Source organism: Chrysochloris asiatica, unplaced genomic scaffold (assembly GCF_000296735.1).
Source record: "Chrysochloris asiatica unplaced genomic scaffold, ChrAsi1.0 scaffold00015, whole genome shotgun sequence".
NCBI lineage: Eukaryota > Metazoa > Chordata > Mammalia > Afrosoricida > Chrysochloridae > Chrysochloris > Chrysochloris asiatica.
In genome coordinates, this window is record NW_006408533.1 from 5,067,998 (window position 1) to 5,087,866 (window position 19,869).

Consider the following 19,869-nt stretch of genomic DNA (forward strand, 5'->3'; position numbering starts at 1 on the left):
AAAGTCTAAAGAAAGCCTAAGAGATATGTGGGACACCATGAAGAGGAACAACTTATAGGTGTTCAGAATTCAAGAACAGAAAGAGACAAGCAAAGAGAAAATTGCCAAAGAGCTGTTGGAAAAAAACCCAACTTTCCTAACATGGTGAAAGACAAGAAAATAAGCATACAAGAAGCTGAAAGAACCCCAAATAGGATAGGTCCCAAAAGAAAATCACCAAGACATATTATAATCAAACTTTCCAAAACCAAAGGCAAGGAAAGAATCCTGGAAGTAGTTCAGGAAAAAAAGAAAAGTTACCTACAAATGAGAACCAATAAAACTAAGTTCTGATTTCTCCACAACGGCCAGACAAGCAAGAAGGCAATGGAATGACATTTACAGAACTCTGAAAGAAAAAGATCAGACCAAGAATCATACACCCAGCAAAGCTGTCATTCAAATACAATGACAAAATTAGGACAGTTCTTGAAAAACAGAAATTAAAGGAATTTATAATGATCAGACTAACTTTGCAAAAAATGCTAAAGAGTGTTCTTTGGACTAAGAATCAACAACAGCAGACAACAACCTGAGATTACCATTCATGACAACGCCATCCAAAACTCAATCCACATAAAAGCAAAGTTTAAAAATGCAGAGGACAATAAAAGCTGGTCATGTGGAGAGACTGGGATCCTCCTACATTGCTGGTAGGAATGCAAAATGGTCCAACCACTCTGAAAAACAGTATGGTGCTTCCTCAGACAGTTGGAAATAGAAATACCGTATGATCCAGAAATTCCTCTACTTGGTATAAACCCAGGAGAAATACAAGCCATAACGTAAGTAGATATATGCACACCAATGTTCATAGCAGCACTATTCACAATAGCAAAAAATGGAGACAGCTTAAGTGCCCATCAACTGAAGAATGGATAAACAAACTGTGGTACATACAAGCAAACTTTGGAATACTATGCTACCTTGAAGAATAACAAGGAAGCCACCGCATAACATGGATGAACCTTGAGGACATTATGCTGAGTGGAATTAGTTAGCCACAAAATGACAAATATGGCATAAGACCATTATTGTGAAAGCGTAAGAAAAGATACTTATACTAAAAGGGGGGAAAAAACCAAACTTTGTTGGTTACCAGTAGGGGTAGGGTGGGGGTACTTTGGGGGAGATGGAGGGAGGCACCAGTAGAGCACAGGGTAGGGGGCAGACACATCATAGTTCAGGTGTTAGGGAGGGTAATACACAAGAAGAGGGAGGGATGGAAGAACAAGGTATATAGGAGAACACTGATTCAGGTTTGCATGGGCTAAATGGGATAAAGGTAACTAGTGATGCATGTTCAAACTTGGAACAATTGGGCTCTGTGATACATGGATCTAGGCATAGTCTGAAGAGGGGAAATAATACTAAGATGCTTGACTGTCTTATGAATATTGGTTTCCTTTGCCTACTGTTGTAAAATAGACACTTGAGTGGGATAGAAAGGAAACATGATTACAGAAAACTTGTAAGCCCGTCTTCAGCCTATAACTGATTGGAATACCTAAAAGGGATTCTAGAACTTGCCCAGTGAAATAAGCCTCTTGCGGAGCCTTTGCAGAGTATAGAACCTTAGATGAAATCCTGAGTCCCATCCAGAACCTTCTGAGATGGAACATTCCTACTGGCAAGGACAAGCAGACCAGCCTGGAACAGCTAGAGCAATAGAAAATACTTCTTCAAAGAAAGAACAGCAGGAAAAAAAAAACAAAACAAAAATGGTATTATGATTGGATACTGCAGGAATAAGCAAGTTGCTCTCCAGGAAGCCATCAAGGCAAGCAATCAAGTCTCTTCAGAACAGATCCCCCCACTCCCCCCAAGACTGAAACTCAAAGGGAACACATGAGTAAGCATGTAAGCTTGCTGGTAACCACACTGGTCTACTGGTGAGTGGAAGATGGGGAAGGCAGCAATGAAGAAATGGGCTGAGTTCGACCACATTCCATACATAGACTCCCATTGACCTGGAGATGAGAGAGAGAAGAGGAAGGGCTGGTTGGTCCAAAGTGTGGTGAGACCTGGGGACACCTGAGCCCTTGGATTTAGACATAGCCACAGAGGGCTAGAGTTGAGAGTGAAGCATCCAGCTGATATGAAGTGAGGAGAGACACACAAAAACACCCAAACTTGCAGATAGTACCCATGTAACCTAACCTCAATGGCTTGATGATCAGAACTCGACTAGTTGAAGATAAAAAACAACCAAACAACCAATTTTTGATAAAGGAAACAAGGGTAAATTGCTACAATTTGATGAACTTGACCTATACTCATGGAGGTAATAGCTCTAAATACCAACAGAGAGGGAAGTAGTCTTCACATCAAGTATCAGTGCTATCCCCTCTGTATACAGGGTAGATAGGGATGGGCAACTTAGACATTGGCTACCTAAAATGAGGGGGTGATAAAGGCTCGAAGTGACTGGCTTACAAGGTTTCAAGGGGGAGTTTAGTTTAAGAGTGTGTGGGTGAAGATAGACTGCCCACTGAATAGTTTTCATCTTGTCTAGACGGTTCTGGTAAAAAGAGATGGGGATACAATTCTTATGATTCAATAGCGAGTAACTGTTATCATGACTAATTGAGACTGTCACAATTGTAAAGGTAGAAGTTTTGTAACAAAAATGGGGGAGTAGTTAATTTTACAGTTCAGAAACGGAGAACCCTAGGACCATAAAAGGTGAAGAGCACAAGTCGAATGCGGGACCTTATTCAGAGAAGCAGCAACACCAGAGATGGAGGCAGAGGCGGGGACATGGAGAGAGGAAGGAGCTGAGGACGTTAGCTAGATTTATGGAAAGAGAGGGACTGAGTGCTGGCAGCCAGGAGGCAGACTTTCAGAATGTGCCCTTTGGTGGTTTAAATTATTATATATGACTGAGTGTTTAACAAAAGAGCTAAAATGAATAGAGAAATACTGTTAACTGATGGTACATGGAGGGGATTCTAATCATTGTAATGAAACAAAGTATATGATTTGTTGGATGTAAAACTGATGCTCTGCCCTGTAAACTTTCACTCAATTTACAATAAAAATTAAAAAACAAAACAAAACAAAACAAAAAAAACCAACCCTCAATCCACGATGTAAATATATGCCATTGAGTTGGTTCTGACCTGTAGCGACTCTGTATAGGGCGTCTGAGGAGTGACTGATGAGCTTGAACTATTGATCTGTGGTTCAAATTGACTTTTCAGCCCAATGCATTACCTCAGTCCAGCACATTAACCCACAGTGCCACACTAGGACTCCAGATTGAGAAGTATTTAAAGTAAAATAAACCTACAAGACTGAAAATACAGAACCAGAGATATCAATATATAATGAAGTCAGCTATAAAACTAAAAGAGGTACAAGAGCAGATACAGAACTACCAAATGACAAGGAAGTCAAGTAGATTTCAAGATAAAAAGGCTGTCTTAAGTAGGGAAAAAATGAATAAACTACAGAATAATCTCAAAGAAAAATAAAGCACCTGCACATCAAAATAAAAAAAGAGGAAAATTAAAAAGATTTAGTAAGCATTAATACAACAGAAGGTGTCCTGGTGTGCCACTGTAGGTTAATGCACTGGACTGCAAGGTTGGAAGTTCAAGATCACCAGCTGCTCCTTAGAAACCCTATACATGGTCACTATGAGTTGAAACTGACTAGATGGCAACAGAAATGAAAATGGCAAGAAAACCATCAACGAAATGAACTCAGCATAAAAACGATGTGGAACAAAGAATCCAGCAGCACCTGAAAAAAACAGAAAAATGACAACAATCAGCTCACACCTATTGATAATTACACTGAATGCAAATGGATTAAATGTACCAATCAAAAGACATAAAGAGCAGAATGGATATGAAAACAGGATCCTTCAATATGCTGTCTATAAGAGACATATCAAAAAGATGGAGATAGCCTAAATACCCATCAACAGAAGAATGGTTAAACAAATTTTGATATATATACACAATGAAATACTACAAAACATTGGAGAATAATGATAAATCTGTGAAACACATCACAACATGGTTGAATTTGGAGGACATTATGCTGAGTGAAATTAGTCAATCACAAAATGCCAAACCTTGTATGAGACCAATGTAAAAAGTTAAGAAAAGGTTTTCTTTATAAAAGATGCAATCTATGATGGTTACAGAGTGAAGCGGGGATTTACTCATGGGCTAGAGCATAGATGCATGTAAACATGAATGACAGGGCAGGCAATATACAACAAGAAGGAGGTTAGTAGAGGAAATATGGAAAGATGAAGGTAGCAGGATACACAGGAAGGAATGCAATTGTTAAGTAAATAGAGGTAAATGCTGTTAACTGTTGGTACATGGAGGGGATTGCAACCATGTAGAAAAGCAAAGTGTATGGTTTGCTGAATGTAAAACTGATAATCTGAAATCAATTCACTCAATTCACAACAAAACGTTAAAAAACAAATCTCTCAAAAATCTCTATACTTCATTAATTTGCCAGTTGTGCTTGTTACAGAATTGAAGACCCTTTCAAAGAAATGCAGTGTAGGTCTGTAGCTTATTTTTATTGTTATGCATTTTCAGAAGATGAGAACAAATATCTAACAATCCTTTAGACACGAAATAGAATTAGTTCTGGCGGCAATGCGAGATCGGCTGTTGTATGCAATAGTATAGTGTTCTTAAGCACAAATCACTTGGTGGGCTTGCTCAAGCAGTTGCTGATATTAATAGATCCAGGGTGAGGCCTAATCATTTGCATTTTTAGCAAGTTCCCTCCTGATGTTGGTATTGCAGCCACACTTTTAGGACCACTGCAGTAGAGAAATTGACTTTGAGACTAGCTTCAAGCAGAGAAAATTGTTTAGGAAGACAAAAGTGAGGTTCAGTTTTAGAAAAGAGATTACAAATTTACACTGAATTGGAGAACATGTGTTTAGACATTACCATTTTCCAGCATCAACATAATATATTAGGCTCTATATGCATTTGGCACAATGCAAAGCAAATTAATTAGGCACAGAAACGTAATGCCTAAGGCAGGCTTTGTTGATAGAAGATATGGTAGAAAAATATATGCAATTTAAGGAATGTAGCCAGATTACCAAACTTTGAACTCTTCTTTGGCTCTGTCTGTAATGATTAATGGTTGCCTTATATATGATATCATAAATATTTTGCACATATCCTTATAAGAATGATTATGTTGTTTTATAGGTGATTATGTTGTTTTATAGCTATTTTTATTTATATTCCTAAGGGTGGCTTGAAGGTAGGGATTGTGATGAAATCATATTTATATTTACAGAACTTCACACATAATAGTTACTCAGTTTGATGAGTGAGGACATCGATAAGTGAACCAAGAGCAGTCTGGGACTTCAGCAGGCTTTCCTCAGTTTTTGCACTCACCCCTAGGGTAGAAGAAAGTGGGAGTGTATAAACAGAGGAATCTACTGATGCTGTCAGAAACCACCCTCCACAAATACTAAACTTCTTTGAAGTCTCATTTTCCTTTAAAAAATTAATGTAGATTTTGCATTCTATTCCATAACACTTCTGTGTTTGTTTTAATACAAAAATAATGTTTAAAATTACTTAGATAAATTGCTTAATTCCTTCTGCCTCATTACACCCATCTTCAATTTAAGAAAAACGTTTGTGTTTATCTTATAAATGTGTATACCACCTGGCACTTTGTTAGACACCCACCAAAAAGCTGAGGAATAGGAACATTCAATAGGGTGGAGGTCGGTTGGTAAGACAAACAATAAGGAAGTATGTAGTGGGACAGCAAAAGCTGTCAGGGAGTGATGAAGGAGCTAAAGAGGACTGCGGAACCAGGAATCATTTACATTTGGAGACAGTGTCTGAGAGTTGGTGGTGTGAGTTTGTTGTTGTGTGATGTGGAGTCGGTTAAGACTCATAGTGACCAGAGTAGCTGGTAGGTTTGAACAGCCAACCTTGAGGTTAGCAATCCAGAGGTTATCCTGCATCGTCTCATCAGGCCTCAGTGGGGTTGCTGTTGTTGTTAAGTACCATAAGTCAGCTCTGACTCACAGTGATGTTACAGAACAAAACACTACCTGGTCCTGTGCTAGCCTCACAATTGTTCTTTCGCTTAAGGTCATTGCTGCTGCTACTGTGCCGATCCATTTCGTTGGGGGGGGTCTTCCATTCTTTCACTGACCCTCCACTTGTCCTTTTTCAGGGACTGGTCCCTTTTGATAATATATCCAAAGTGATAAGGTCTAGCCATCCTAGTTTCTAAAGAACATTCTGGCTGTACTTCTTATAATACAGATTTGTTTATTTTGCTGGCAGTCCGTCCATGGTACGGTTAATATTCTTCTCCAACACCATAACTCAAATGCATCAATTCTTCTATGGTCTTCCTTATTCATTGTCCAACTTTCACATGCATATTGAAAATACCATGGCTTGGGTCAGGCGTATTTTAGTCCTCAAACTGGCATCTTTGCTCTTGAACACCTTAAATAGGTTTTATGCAGCCGATTTGCCTAATGCAATATGTCATTTGATTTCTTGACTGCTACTTCCATGAATATCGATTTAAATTTGAGAAAAATAAAACCTTTGATAGCTTCAATCTTTTCTCCACTTATCATGATGTTACTTATTGGCCTAGTTGTGAGGACTTTTGTTGTTTATACACTGAGATGCAATCTGTACTAAAGACTGTATTCTTTGATCTTCATCAGTAAGTATTTCAAGTCTTCTGTGCTTTCAGCAAGCAAGGTTATATCATCTGAGTAGTACAGATTGCTAATGAGTCTTCCTCCAATCCTCATGCCACATTCTTCTTCATGTAATCTAGTTTTTCAGATTATTTGCTCAGCATACAGATTGAGTCAGTGGGTTTAGTAAGGTTTAAACATGACAGGAGTCCTAGTGTGGTGCTGTGAGTTAATGCGCCAGAGTTAATGCCAAAGCCCTTTGAACTACAAGGTTGGTGGTTCAAGCTCAGTAATCGCTCCTTGGAAACCCTATACAGGGTTGCTATGGGTTGGAATCAACTCAATAGCACTTAACAACAACAACAAACATGACAGGTAGAAGTCTGCATACCTTTCTTTCTTTTTTCTTTTTGCAAGAAAGAGTGGAGGCTGGGGGGCACAGAGTCAGAACAGACAGGAGAGGGCAGCTAAGGAAAACCATTTAGGGGGAGCTTTTGAGAGACTCTGAAGAATAAGTATTTTGGTTGTTGAATTTTGGTAGAATGTTAAGGCTGAATTTCTCGAAGGAGACAATGAAGTCTTCATATCCAAGGTTGTTGTTGTTAAGTGCTGTTGAGTTGATTCCAACCCATAGCGACCCTGTGTAGGGTTTCCAAGGAGCAGCTGGTGAGCTTGAACCACCTACCTTGCAGTTCAAGTGACTTTGCAGTCTGGCACATTAGCCCACAGTGCCACACCAGGACTCCGATATCCAGGGTAATGGGAAATAAATGTGGGGTCTTGAGAAATGTGTAGATGGTGGACAAAACAATGGAGAAAAGGATTATTGGCAATGATACTGAAAATCTACTGGAGACAACATGGTCCAAATACAGGGTAACTAGGGATACCCTTGACAACTATGGGTCTGTAGAGCACCAGAGGGATGGGAGAGCTGTCATAAGACCCAGACAGCTCCCATAATTCTAGAGCAATCCCTGTAGGACCACACTGGGACTCTCCCTGCACAAGCCTTATGCCTTTGTCTTTACCTATTAGCATCACTCGGCTTATACAGTTTCCCTTCCAAAAGATTCTGTATATCCATTATACATTTACATGCTATAATTAATTCATGATTTTGGTTCTAACTGCTGTACTCCTGAAAATTAAGGATTGGCCTTTACACATCAGTTTATAATCAACTACGTAATTATTACTTGGGACAATACCTTAAAAAAGATTTCTTTTCTTTTCAAATCATGGTTTTCTGAGAAGGCAATTAGAACCTCTAATTTTTTTGCTGTGAAAATTTGGCACAGGAATGTGATTTAGATGACTTCTCAAGTTTTAGATGACTTCTCAAAAGGTATCATTTCACCCCTTTAAGGCAGCCATGCGAATTAGCATAGGCCCCTAGGTTCAGAATTCAAAGGAAATCAATCTAGTTTTGAAAGAAACCACAAAATGAGGAAGAATGGAATTAAGCAGAAATTTGGGACTGGTCATGTGACTCATCTACTTCAGCTGGCAGAGGCAGCTCATGCTGTTAGCTGTGATTTGGATTCTGCTTTGTGGCAAAAGCTGGTTAGAACTTAAAGTATTTTATGGGTCATGAGACTTGTTGGCTCACTGCAAAGATGCCTTAAGGAATTGTCTTTTTATACCTTAACTATTCCTTCCAAGGCTTAATTTTCACTAATAGTGGACAACCAGCAAGGTCTTTGTCCAAATCCATTACATAATCCCTCCAGGAAATTCTGTTACAGTGTCCAGTTGATAAAATGGAAACCCCGGCACAGTGACCTTTCTTCCAGATAGCCCACAACATGCTTCACTGGGCAAACTGCCCTCCTTCCAGACTGGACTCAATTCTAAAGATTTTTCCCTCGCTGGGGGCTAGGAGGCACAATAGTTGCAGAAATAGTGACTTTTCTCTCCCCTCTTTTAATACAATTATTATCTAATATTTCTACAAGCTGAAAGTGTACATGCATTGTATACATGGTTAAATATAGTTGTGCCAAAAAATAATAACTTAGACTTTGCCCTGAGGAGGTAATGGTATAAAGGTTTGGCCTTTACACATCAGTTTAAAAAGGTGATTCACATGGTCTTTATCTGCCCATCCTATTGATATATATTTTTAATTGTTGTTATACGTTGATCTACTAGTTAAGATTGATGGTGGTGGTGGTTATGTGCCATGGAGTCAGTTCTGACTCACAGCGACCCTGTATAGGGGTTTCTGAGGCTGTAAGTTTTTACGGGAGGGAGCAGGAAGCCTCATCTTTCTCCTGTGGAACGGATGGTAGTTTCAAACTGATGACCTTGAGGTTAGCAGCCGGACTTGTAACCACTACGCTACCAGAGCTCCTTAGTAGAGGACACTAGGTATGGCTATTTTCTGAACGTTACCTTTACTTTTCTTCCTCTTAGATGGTCTAGATGTTAGCCTACTTCTTATTGTGAGAGGCATATAAAATGTATGATCTAATTCATACAAAATTTATTTAAGCATGCTAACTTTGTGTGTATTTTACTTATGAAGCCGCAGGGTAGATCAACAACACTAGGGAAAAAAAAAGACCAAAAAAAAAAAAAAAAAATTCTTCTTGCTTCTGGGGATTGTTACTTTAAAAGTAATTATCCTGCTAGTCAAGATAACAAAGACTAGCTAGAGTGCTTACTTTGAAAGACAATGGAATCTATGTGTCCTTGAAATTCTCAATTCCTGTAAGAGTCCTCAAAAAACAAATAAGCTAAGAGGCTTGGTGTAGCTGTTTATTTGTGGCCAGTTAACAAACAGTATTCTCTCCTAACCAGAAATAAGCTGACTTTCAGATCTTAAAAGTTCGGAAAGTTGCAGGCCAATTGTTCTAAAACTTGAACAATTCTTCTACTTGTTGACTCATAGTGACCCTATGCTCAACAGAACAAAACACTGCCCGGTCCTGCGCTATCCGCACAATTTTTGTTAATTTGAGGCCACTGCTGTTGCCATTGTGCCAATCCATCTCCTTGGGGTCTTCCTCTTTTTCACTGACCCTCCACTTACTTCCACTTAAGCATGAGACTGGTCCCTCCTGATAACATGTCCAAAGTATGAGCAATGAACTCCTGCCATTCTGACTTTTAAGAAGAATTCTGGTTGTACTTCTTCCAACATAAATTTGTTTGTTTTTCTGGCAGTCCATGGTTCTTTCAATATTAATTATCCTTCAAGACCATTATTCGAATTCTTCTGCGGTCTTCCTAACCATTGTCCAACATTCACGTGCATGTTGTTGTTGTGTGCTGTTGAGTTTTTTTCAACCTGTAGTTACCATGTATAGGATTTTTGAGAAGGGCTGGTGGGTTTGAAATGCCAACTTTGCGGTTAGCATGGTTAGAAGTCCAGTGCTTATCCTACAGCACCACACCAGGGCTTACAGATATGTCTGAGGCTATTGAAAATACAGTGACTTTGATCAGGTACACTGACAAAGACGTCAGTAAGTCCTCCAATTGACATCTTCTCTCTTGAACACTTAAAGGAGGTCTTGTGCGACAGATTTGCCTAATGCACTGCATCGTTTGATTTATTTGACTGCTGCTTCCATGAGTGTTGAATGTAGATCAAAGTAAAATGAAGTCTTTGACAACTTTAATCTTTCCTCCACTTATCATGATGCTATTTACTGATCCATTGTGAAGATTTTTGTTGTTTTTATGTTGAGGCACAATCTATACTGAAGACTGGATTCTTTGATTTTCATCAGTAATTGTTTTAAGTCCTCTTCACTTTTAGCAAGCAAGCTTGTATCATCTGCATATCACAGGTTGTTAATGAGTCTTCCTCCAATCCTGGTGCCATGTTCTTCATATAATCCAGGTTCTCAGATTATTTGCTCAGCATATTCACATGGTGAAAGAATAGAACCCTGGCACATACCTTTCCTGATTTTAAACCATTTAGTGTTCCCTTGTTCTGTTGGAACAACTGCCTCTTGGTCTATGTACAGGTTCCTCATGAGCACAATTAATGTTCTAGAATACCCATTTTCACAATGTTATCCATAACTTGTCATGATCCACAAAGTCCAAAGACTTTGCATAGTCAACAAAGCACAGGTAAACATCTTTCTTGTATATTCTTTCAGCCAAGAGCCATCTGACAGCAGCAATGATATCCCTCATTCCACGTCCTCATCTGAATCAGGGTTGAATTTTTGGCAGTTCTCTGTCAATGCATTGTTGCAGCCATTTTCGAAGTATATTTAGCAACATTTTATTTGCATGTGATGTTAATGATATTGTCTGATGATTTTCACACTCTGTTGGGTCACCTATTTGGAATGGGCACAAATATGGGTCTCTTTCAGTTGGTCAGGTAGCTATTGTCTAAATTTCTTGTCATGGATGAGTGAGTGCCTCCAATGCTGCCTCAGTTTGCTGAAATGTTTCAATTTGTGTTCATTCAATTCTTGGAGACTTGTTCTTGGCAAATGCCTTCAGTGCACCTTGGGCTTCTTCCTTCAATTTCATTGGCTCTTGATCATATATTACCTCTTAAAATGAATGAACATCGACCATTTCTTTTTGGTTCAATGACTTTGTGTATTCCTTCCATCTTCTTTTGATGCTTTCTATACCATTCAATATTTTCCCCTAGAATTGTTCAGCATTTCAAGTCAAGGCTTGAATTGTTTTCTTCAGTTCTTTCATCTTGAGAAATGCTGAGTGTGTTCTTCCCTTTGGATTTTCTAACACCAGGTCTTCGCACATTTTATTATAATACTTGACAATATTCTGGAGAGCTATTCATAAAGTTTTCAGTGGCTGGTCAATCAGAAGTAGTCTTCCTCTCCTTTTTCCTAGTTTGTCTGTGCTTAGACTCTCAACTGAAACCTGTCCACCATGGGTGACCCTGCTGGCATTTAAAATACCAGTGGCATAGCTTCTAGAATCACAGCAAACCAAAAGGCACCACAGTATGACAAGCTGACAGATGAGTGGTGGACTGAAAGGCAGTTTAGCTGAATACAAAATTCTAGATTTCTTCAGTGCTTGTTTTGTGCTGTCATGTTGTTTACAACTCATAGCTACCCAGTACAGGGTTTTTGAGAGTGGCTGGTGGGCTTGAACAGCTGAAATGACCTTAGGGTTAGCATGATTAGCAGTCAAGTGCTTACCCTACAGCCCCACACCAAGGCTTACACATACATATGAGGCTATTGAAAATACAGTGACTTGGCTCAGGTGCACCTTAGTCCAGTGGAAATTATTCCATTGTCTTCTGGCCTCTACCTTTGTTTTTGAAAAGTCAGTTGTCCATCTCCATCTAAGTGCTTGTTTTTTGGTTTGTTTGTTTAGGTGAATCCATTCTTTTTCTCGTTTTTTTTAAATGTTTTATTGTGAATTATGTGATAGTTTACATGGGAGAACATTAGTTTTACATTCATCCTATCATAAATCGTTTCATGGTTACAATCCCCTCCATACATCGTCAACCAACCAAAGGGTATATCCTACAAGCCTGCCACCCCTTCCCCACCCCTGTCGTCAGCACGCAGCCCCTCTCCTTCTCTGGGTCTAGAGTCCCCAGCTGCTCCATCTCTCCATGTCATTGTCTCTGCCTCCATCTCTGGTGTCACTGCTTCTCTAGGTAGGGTCCTGCTCTCCACTATTCTCCTCGGGTTGTTTTTAAGATTGTTTTCCCTCCTGTTCCACAATGATACATCAAGGACTGTTTTTATTGTTTTGCTTATTCTGTTCAAGATTCCAAATTCCTATCATGTGAGAATTCATACCTTGAATCAATTTGGGGAAGTAACCTTATTTTTCAAATACTGGTTTCCTCTGTTTATTGTTTTCATCTAAATTCCTGAGTATGGTTGAAAAATTTAAAAATTTTCTCCTAAATATGTATTAATTTTTTATGTATCTTAAAAATTTTTGGCATATTTTGGAAACTTATTTAGTTAATTTACTCATACTACTCAAAAATTCTCAATTCAATCTGGTTGACACTTTAACCTATCCATTGAGTGTTTAATATCAATGTTTGTATTTTCCTCTTTTAAGAAGTTGTATTTATTTCTGTTTTTAAACAAATTTATTTATATTTTCATTACATATATTATTTGTGTGCTTATTTTATGGTTTGTAATCTCTTTCATCAGTTTAAATATGTTTACATTAGCTTTTAGATTATTAGTTTATTAGCACATTTTCTTGGGTTTCTAGGCATCTTGCATGTCTATTGATTCCCATTTCCTCATATTTTGTTGTTGTTGTCGTCACATCTGTTTTGACTCATAGCAATTCTGTATAGGATTTCCAAGGACCTGGTGGGTTTGAACTGCCAACCTTGTTGTTAGTAGTCCAGCGCTTATCCTAAGTGCCATATTTTTTTTGTAATGTTTTATTTTGAGTTCTTTTTATATAGGACTAACACATTATTAAGTGGGAATTCTTTGTGACAAAGGTCGTAACAATGTTCCTCCAAATGAATTTGCATTTGTTCTACAAGGTGCCCCAAGGTTATAAGCAAGCATGAGTTAATTTATTGGCTTGGAGTTTTCCATTATATATGAATAGCAGCCTTCATGCTTCAAACCCATCAGAGGCCCAGGCATAGCCTTTAATTTTTTTCTTAACAAATGTTTTTCCCCTACACAGAGCCAAAGCAGAGACATTCTCTCTCAGAATCCTATGCCTGAAGGTGGAGTTTTTCTAGTTCCACATCAGCAGAGTTACAGTCCTTAAAGTATCTTAATTTTTCGTATAAGTTACACTTCCAACTTCCCACATGTTAGGATTTTTTATTCATGAGCCTTTAGCCTTCACTGGGTTCAGTTACCCAACCATCTCACACACTCTTATCAAGCATTATCAGCATGAATGCTTGCTAAAGTTCTGCCCTCAATTTCATTCTTATTTCTAGTATCTAGAGATCATTCTCTCCTTTTTTTCCCTTCCTGTTTTCTCTTCCTCCCTCCCTCTCTTTCATCCATTCATTCTTTCTTTTTTTGCCTCTTCAAAGCTCAATGAATCAATTTTCATGCATCAGCTCTAGCTGTCTGTAGGTGAAAAATGTCCTAATTGAGTCTACCATTTTCAGTACTTACAGAAGCACCAGAATCATGTGAGTGAATTTGTGTGCTTGTGTATGTATTTATCTCTGCTTTTCTTCATGTGACTAGTGGGCAAGCCTACTCTGAGTGTGCAACGTGTTGTCTCAACTCTCTTAGCGTGCCTTTTGTAGATACTAATTAACATCTTTCCTTGCAAATTGATCATGGACATAATGCAATTGTAAATGCTAAAATTTCATGAAAGCACTCAGTTATTATCCAGGGGCCTAAGCTTTTGTTATTATTTATAAAGGTAAAGGTTATAAAAAAGTAATCACTAAAATATATATTTATATATTTCAGGCTGCTAATCCCACCGTCATCAGTTCGACACTACCGATTGTTCCGTGGGAGAAAGATGAGGCTTTCAGCTCCCGTAAAGATTTACAGTCTTGGAAACCCTGTACAGGGTCACTATGAGCCGGAACTGACTCCATGGCACACAACAACAACAACAACAAATATATACATAATTTTTTTTTCAGAGATTCCAGATAATTTGTCTGGTTTAAGGAAATTGGAGTCAGAAAACTTGTCCCTTGATCCTGGTGTGGTGCTGTAGGATAAGCACTCTACTACAAGGTCAGTTTGAACTGCAAGGTCGGCAATTCAATCTCACCAGCTGCTTCTCAGAAACCCTATTCAGGGTCTCTATGGGTCAGAACCAACTCAACAGCACTTAACAACAACATGGCTGATATTAAAAGTATTCTCAGTTCCACATTCAACTCAATGTCAGTTCTTCTGTGACGTCTTCTGTAATTTTGGGCGTAAAAAATTGTACTACATTATAGCTTCTGTCTGTGATTTGGTTATCCATGTGTTTTTATGTTTGCCTGTCTTGTGGGAGGTAACCACCTCAAGAGTTGACTCTATCTTCAATGTCTAGCATAATTCCTGAAACTTTGTAGATGCTGTACAGATGTATATCTAATGTGTGACTATAAAAGGAGAAATAGGAAAGGGAACTGGAATTCATCTGAATCATTGAGAAGGTATCAATTTTCTGAGTTCTTAAAAAAAAAAAATCTCAGATAGTATTTGTGATTACAAAGCCTTTAACGATTTCAAATTGAATACTTTCGTTGGAAACCTACTATGTGGCATGTATTTATTTGTTGTTGTAGTTGGTGGTGGTAGTGTACCGTGGAGTTAGTTCCAACTCATAGAACTGCTGAATTTGAGATTAGCAACCCAGCTTCTAAGCACTATGCTACCAAAACTCCTATGTCAATTCAGACTCATAGTGACCCTATGCACAACACAACAAAACACTGTCTGGTCCTGCACCAACCTCACAATTATTGTTATGTTTGAGCCATTCCTGCTGTTGCTGTATCTATCCATCTCATTGGGATTCTTCCTCTTTTTCTCTGACCCTCCAGGGACTGGTGCCTCCTATTAACATGTCTAAAGTTAAAAAGATGAAGAATCACCATCCTGGCTTCTGAGGATCATTCTGGCTATACTTCTTCTAAGATTTGTTTGCTATTCTGGCACCCATGGTTGCTGTTGTTGTTAAGTGCCATCAAGTCGGTTCCAACCCACAGTGACTGTGTATAGGGTTTCCAAAGAGTGACTGGTGAGCTTGAACCGCCGACCTTGCAGTTCAAACGGCTTTGCAGTCTGGCACATTAACCCACAGCGCCCATGGTACTTACTTTTATATTCTTCTCCAATACCAAAACTCTAATACATCAATTCTTCTATGTCTTACCTATATACAGTCCAACTTTCACATGCATTGAAAATACCATGGCTTGAGTCAGGTGCACCTTAGTCCTCAAACTAACATCTTTATTCTTCAACACTTTAAAGAGGTCTGTGCACCAGATTTGCTTAATGCAATACTTCATTTGATTTATTGACTTCTGCTTCTATGATTGTTGATTGTGGATCCAAGCAAAATGAAGCCTTTGACAACTTCAATGTTTTCTCCATTTATGAGGGTGTTAGTTATTGGTCCAGAGGTGAGGATTTTTTTTTTTTTTTCCAGTATATCCTAGGTACCATCAGTGTTTCTCATTGCCCACAAATAGATATTTATATAACTCAACACATTTTTACCTCTTCTTCTTGGAGAAAGGATGACACCTGATTCTTTGTGACCCTGTCTACTGTTTAAATCATTTAACATAATTTCAAGAATTAATTTAAGACTTTTTAGTGGATAGGGGATGGGAGAAACAGGTTACTTGAATTTTACCATTTTTCATGCAAGTAACTTTCAGCTACTTTCCTGGCAGATATAATTGTTTCAAAGAAATCACATTCAGTTCTTCAAGATTTTTTGCCTGAGATTCTTTTTCTTCCTTGCTGTGGTCCTTGTGGGAATATTTGCACATTTAGTTGTGGGTTTTTTTTAAAATGTAAACCGGTCTCTATCACAATTAGAGTCTTCATTGTGATCATTCTTTTTGCAATCAAAACTTTACCTTGTCTGAGTCCTCCACTTAGTGCCCTAGTGAAACTTGCTATTTGAAGCAGAACAAAAAAAATTGAAACCGCTTTTAAAATCAGATGAATTTTGGCTCCAAATCTTTTTCTTACCACTGCAAATGACTACAGGGTTCAACCTAAATTATTTAAGACATACCTGGCATTAGTTTGCATTCAATCAGCAAAAACCACACGAGACAGGGAATGTGATGCTTTATTGTACTGGATGGCTCTGTTGTAATTAAGGATAGCCATGAAAACCAATCTGATGTTTCAGATCTTGAACAGAGGCCAGTTAGCCATGTTCTCGATCTGTAGATTCCACTCCAATCTTTGCAGTTGCTCTTAGGAAAAAAAATACCGTGAGCAGGTTAATGTGATTTCATTGCCACGGCTGAAGAAATCCAGAAGAAAATGCTCCATTGGGGGCAGTGTCATTGACCCTCTACCAATTGTAATATTTTTATTATTGTTAGCAGTTTACGAACCACAAAAGACTTCCTTTATTCTTCTGCACAGACTCCATCTTGCAGCTTGAGAAAACACACAAAATTTTATAATCACATGCTTTGCTTAAAAATTTATTTTTGTTTTCTTTCTGCGCTTAAGATACAGAAGAAAAGAAAAGAAAATAACTTCCTTATTTGGTATGGTGCTGTAGGATAATACACTGGGTCGCAAGGTCTGTTTGAACTGCAAGGTCGGAGGTTCAAACTCACCAGTCACTCCTTGTTGTTGTTGTTAAGTGCCATCAAGTTGGTGATCTATAGCGACCCTGTATAGGGTTTCTGAGGAGTGGTTGGTGAGCTTGAACCGCCGACCTTGTGGTTCAAACAACTTTGCAGTCCAGAGCATTAACCCACAAAGCCACACCAGGATTCCTTGGAAACCCTATAATGACCTATACAGGGTCTCTATGTGTCGGAACCGACTCAAGAGCACTTAACTACAACAACAACAACATCATCAACAAAAAGATTTCTTTAAACATAAAATTGTAATACAGATTTTTAGATGATCGGATATCAATGTGTTAACCTGAAAAATCTTATGTTTCACTCCTAAAATTTTCTAATATAGACAGACATATATCTAGCTTTTGCTGTCTCTTTTAACTTCCTGGCTCTTCTTAAACTTAGTTGAAAAAGTGTTTCATTCTGTCCTTACCCAAATAGCTTAATCTTTTCCCGCCTATGATTTTCAATGATTCTAGCTTTGAAATGTCTGAGGACATTGTGTTAAAGACATTGCAAACAGTCTAGCATTGTTGTAAGCCGGGCAGGCTCAAATCTCACATGAAGGCGAGATCTCAATTTATCGCAGCCTCTGGGCATGTCTACATTTTCTGTAAACAAATTGGAATTATTTTCCTTTTTGATCTGGATAGAGAAACCTCTTATTTTTGTATAAGGACTTTTTTTTTTTTAAGTTAGTGGAGAATGTTCTTGATAAAATGGAGGGATTGGGAGCCCACCAATCTTTGTGCAGGCTTCCCACCTCTCTCTCCTTGGCTGACAGAGGACTATAGAAACATAACCTCAGGCTTTTTTTTTTTTTTTTTTTTTTAAGCCTAAATCCCATGGACATCTCCCATTATGGCCAAGGCAGCAAATAGGAAGTCAAAGATAAAGCAATATTAACTGTTACCCAGGGGCCATTCATTTAGAGTGGAAACCTTACTACCTTGAATCTGTCTTTCCTCCGGCTCTGAGAAGTGGCAAGTGTTGCTCCTACTGTCAGTTGCTGGCTGGAGCCTGTGCAGTTGTGGGCAGCTTTGTAAGCATTTCTGCTCCTTTTGCTTGCTTCCAAAGCTTGTTTATATTTCATTATCTTTTTCATCCAAGGTGAACATGAGCTATTAGGCAGTGTTCATGAAACAATTATTTGGCATGCTTACAGGAATTTTTTCACATTGTTACAGGACTATTTTTCTCCATGCAAAGCACAAAATTTTGCTGTTCAATAAACTTTCTGCTTTTCTCCTTATGCAATAAAGGAAGGAGTCTTGGTTATTTATCAAAAGTTTGGGAATACTGAAAGAGGGGACTCCCCTGAGGTAGCACCCCAAAGAGGAAGAATGGTCACAAATAAGCAAAATGCTTCCGTTTCCTGGGTTTGTAATGAAGTACCTCCCTTAGAACAGAGTCTGGATGCATGTACACTGTAAATACAAACACATGAATTTTAAAAGGCAAACCTTTTGTACTCAACAGAATTCTCTGTACAGGTCAAGGAAATGCCAGACTTAACAGATGTCTCACTCTGTGCCCTGCAGGTTAATAAATTAGAGTTTTGTTGAACTAGGAAGAGGAAGGAATTTCAGAACTTCGGGTCCCCAAGTGGAAATGCCCCTTAGGACAAGTCTAAACTAGGGGACCAGAACTGGAGCTCTTCCAAGTCAGTTGGCTCAGTCTAGTGTAACTCATTTCTGCCCCCCACCCCCACCCCAAGCTGTTTGTTCACCTCCACCAGCTACAATGCTTAGTGTCAAAGGGAGTTAATCATTAGCAAGTGTGAAGAATGTCAGAGTAACCCAGCATGGTTGCAGATTTCTCTGTTTTGACAAAACTTTAAACATTTTGCAGAATTCAAAGCTACTTGGCCACAGAATGTCCAAGTATCATGGAATTTGGGGAGTTGTGAATTCCCTTGCTAATAGTTAAAATCACTATTACTCTCATCGTTGTCTTAGAGGGGAGGGTGGTATAATACTCTCTAGGAGATTTTGACTGACCACTCTGGCACAATCTGAGGTAGCGAAAGACAATGTGTCTCAGGAGAGCCAGTCTTTGGTGAATACGCTGAAAGGCTACATTTACCATTAAGACGATTGCAGTCACCCAGGAGAAGGATGACATAGTGCAGTAACTGCAGGCCTGAAGGGAAAAGGACAGGATCAGAGAATGCTTGTTGTTGTTGTTATTAGGTGCCATCGAGTTGGTACCGACCCATAGTGACTTTGTGCACAGAAGAATAAAACACTGATCCATCCTGGGCCAACCTCACTACTGTTGCCACTCTTGAGTCCATTGATGTTACCACTTGGCCAATCCATCTTGTTGGGGATCTTACTCTTTTTCTCTGACCCTCCACCTTACCAAACATGATGTCCTTGTCCAGCGACTGCTCCCTCTTGACAATATGTCCAAAGTATGAGAGACGAAGTTTGGCCATCTTGGCCTCCAAGGAGCACTCTGGCTGCACTTCTTCCAAAATAGATCTATTGGCTCTTTTGGCAGCCCATGGCACTTTCAATATTCTCCTCCAACACCGTAACTCAAATGCATCAATTCTTTTATGGTCTTCCTTATTCACTGTCCAGCATTCTCATGCATATGAGGTTATTGAAAACACCATGGCTTGGGTTAGGCGCAGCTTAGTCCTCAAGCTGACATTTTTGCTCTTCAACACTTTAAAAAGGTCTTGTGCAGCAGGTTTGCCTAATGCAATATGTCCTTTAATCTCTTAACTGTTGCTTGTGGGTGTTGATAGTTGATCCAAGAAGAATGAAGTCCTTGACAACTTCAATCTGTTCTCCGTTGATAAGAATGTTGCTTGTTGGTCCAGTGGTGTGAGGATTTTTGTTTTCTTTACATTGAGATGTAATCCATA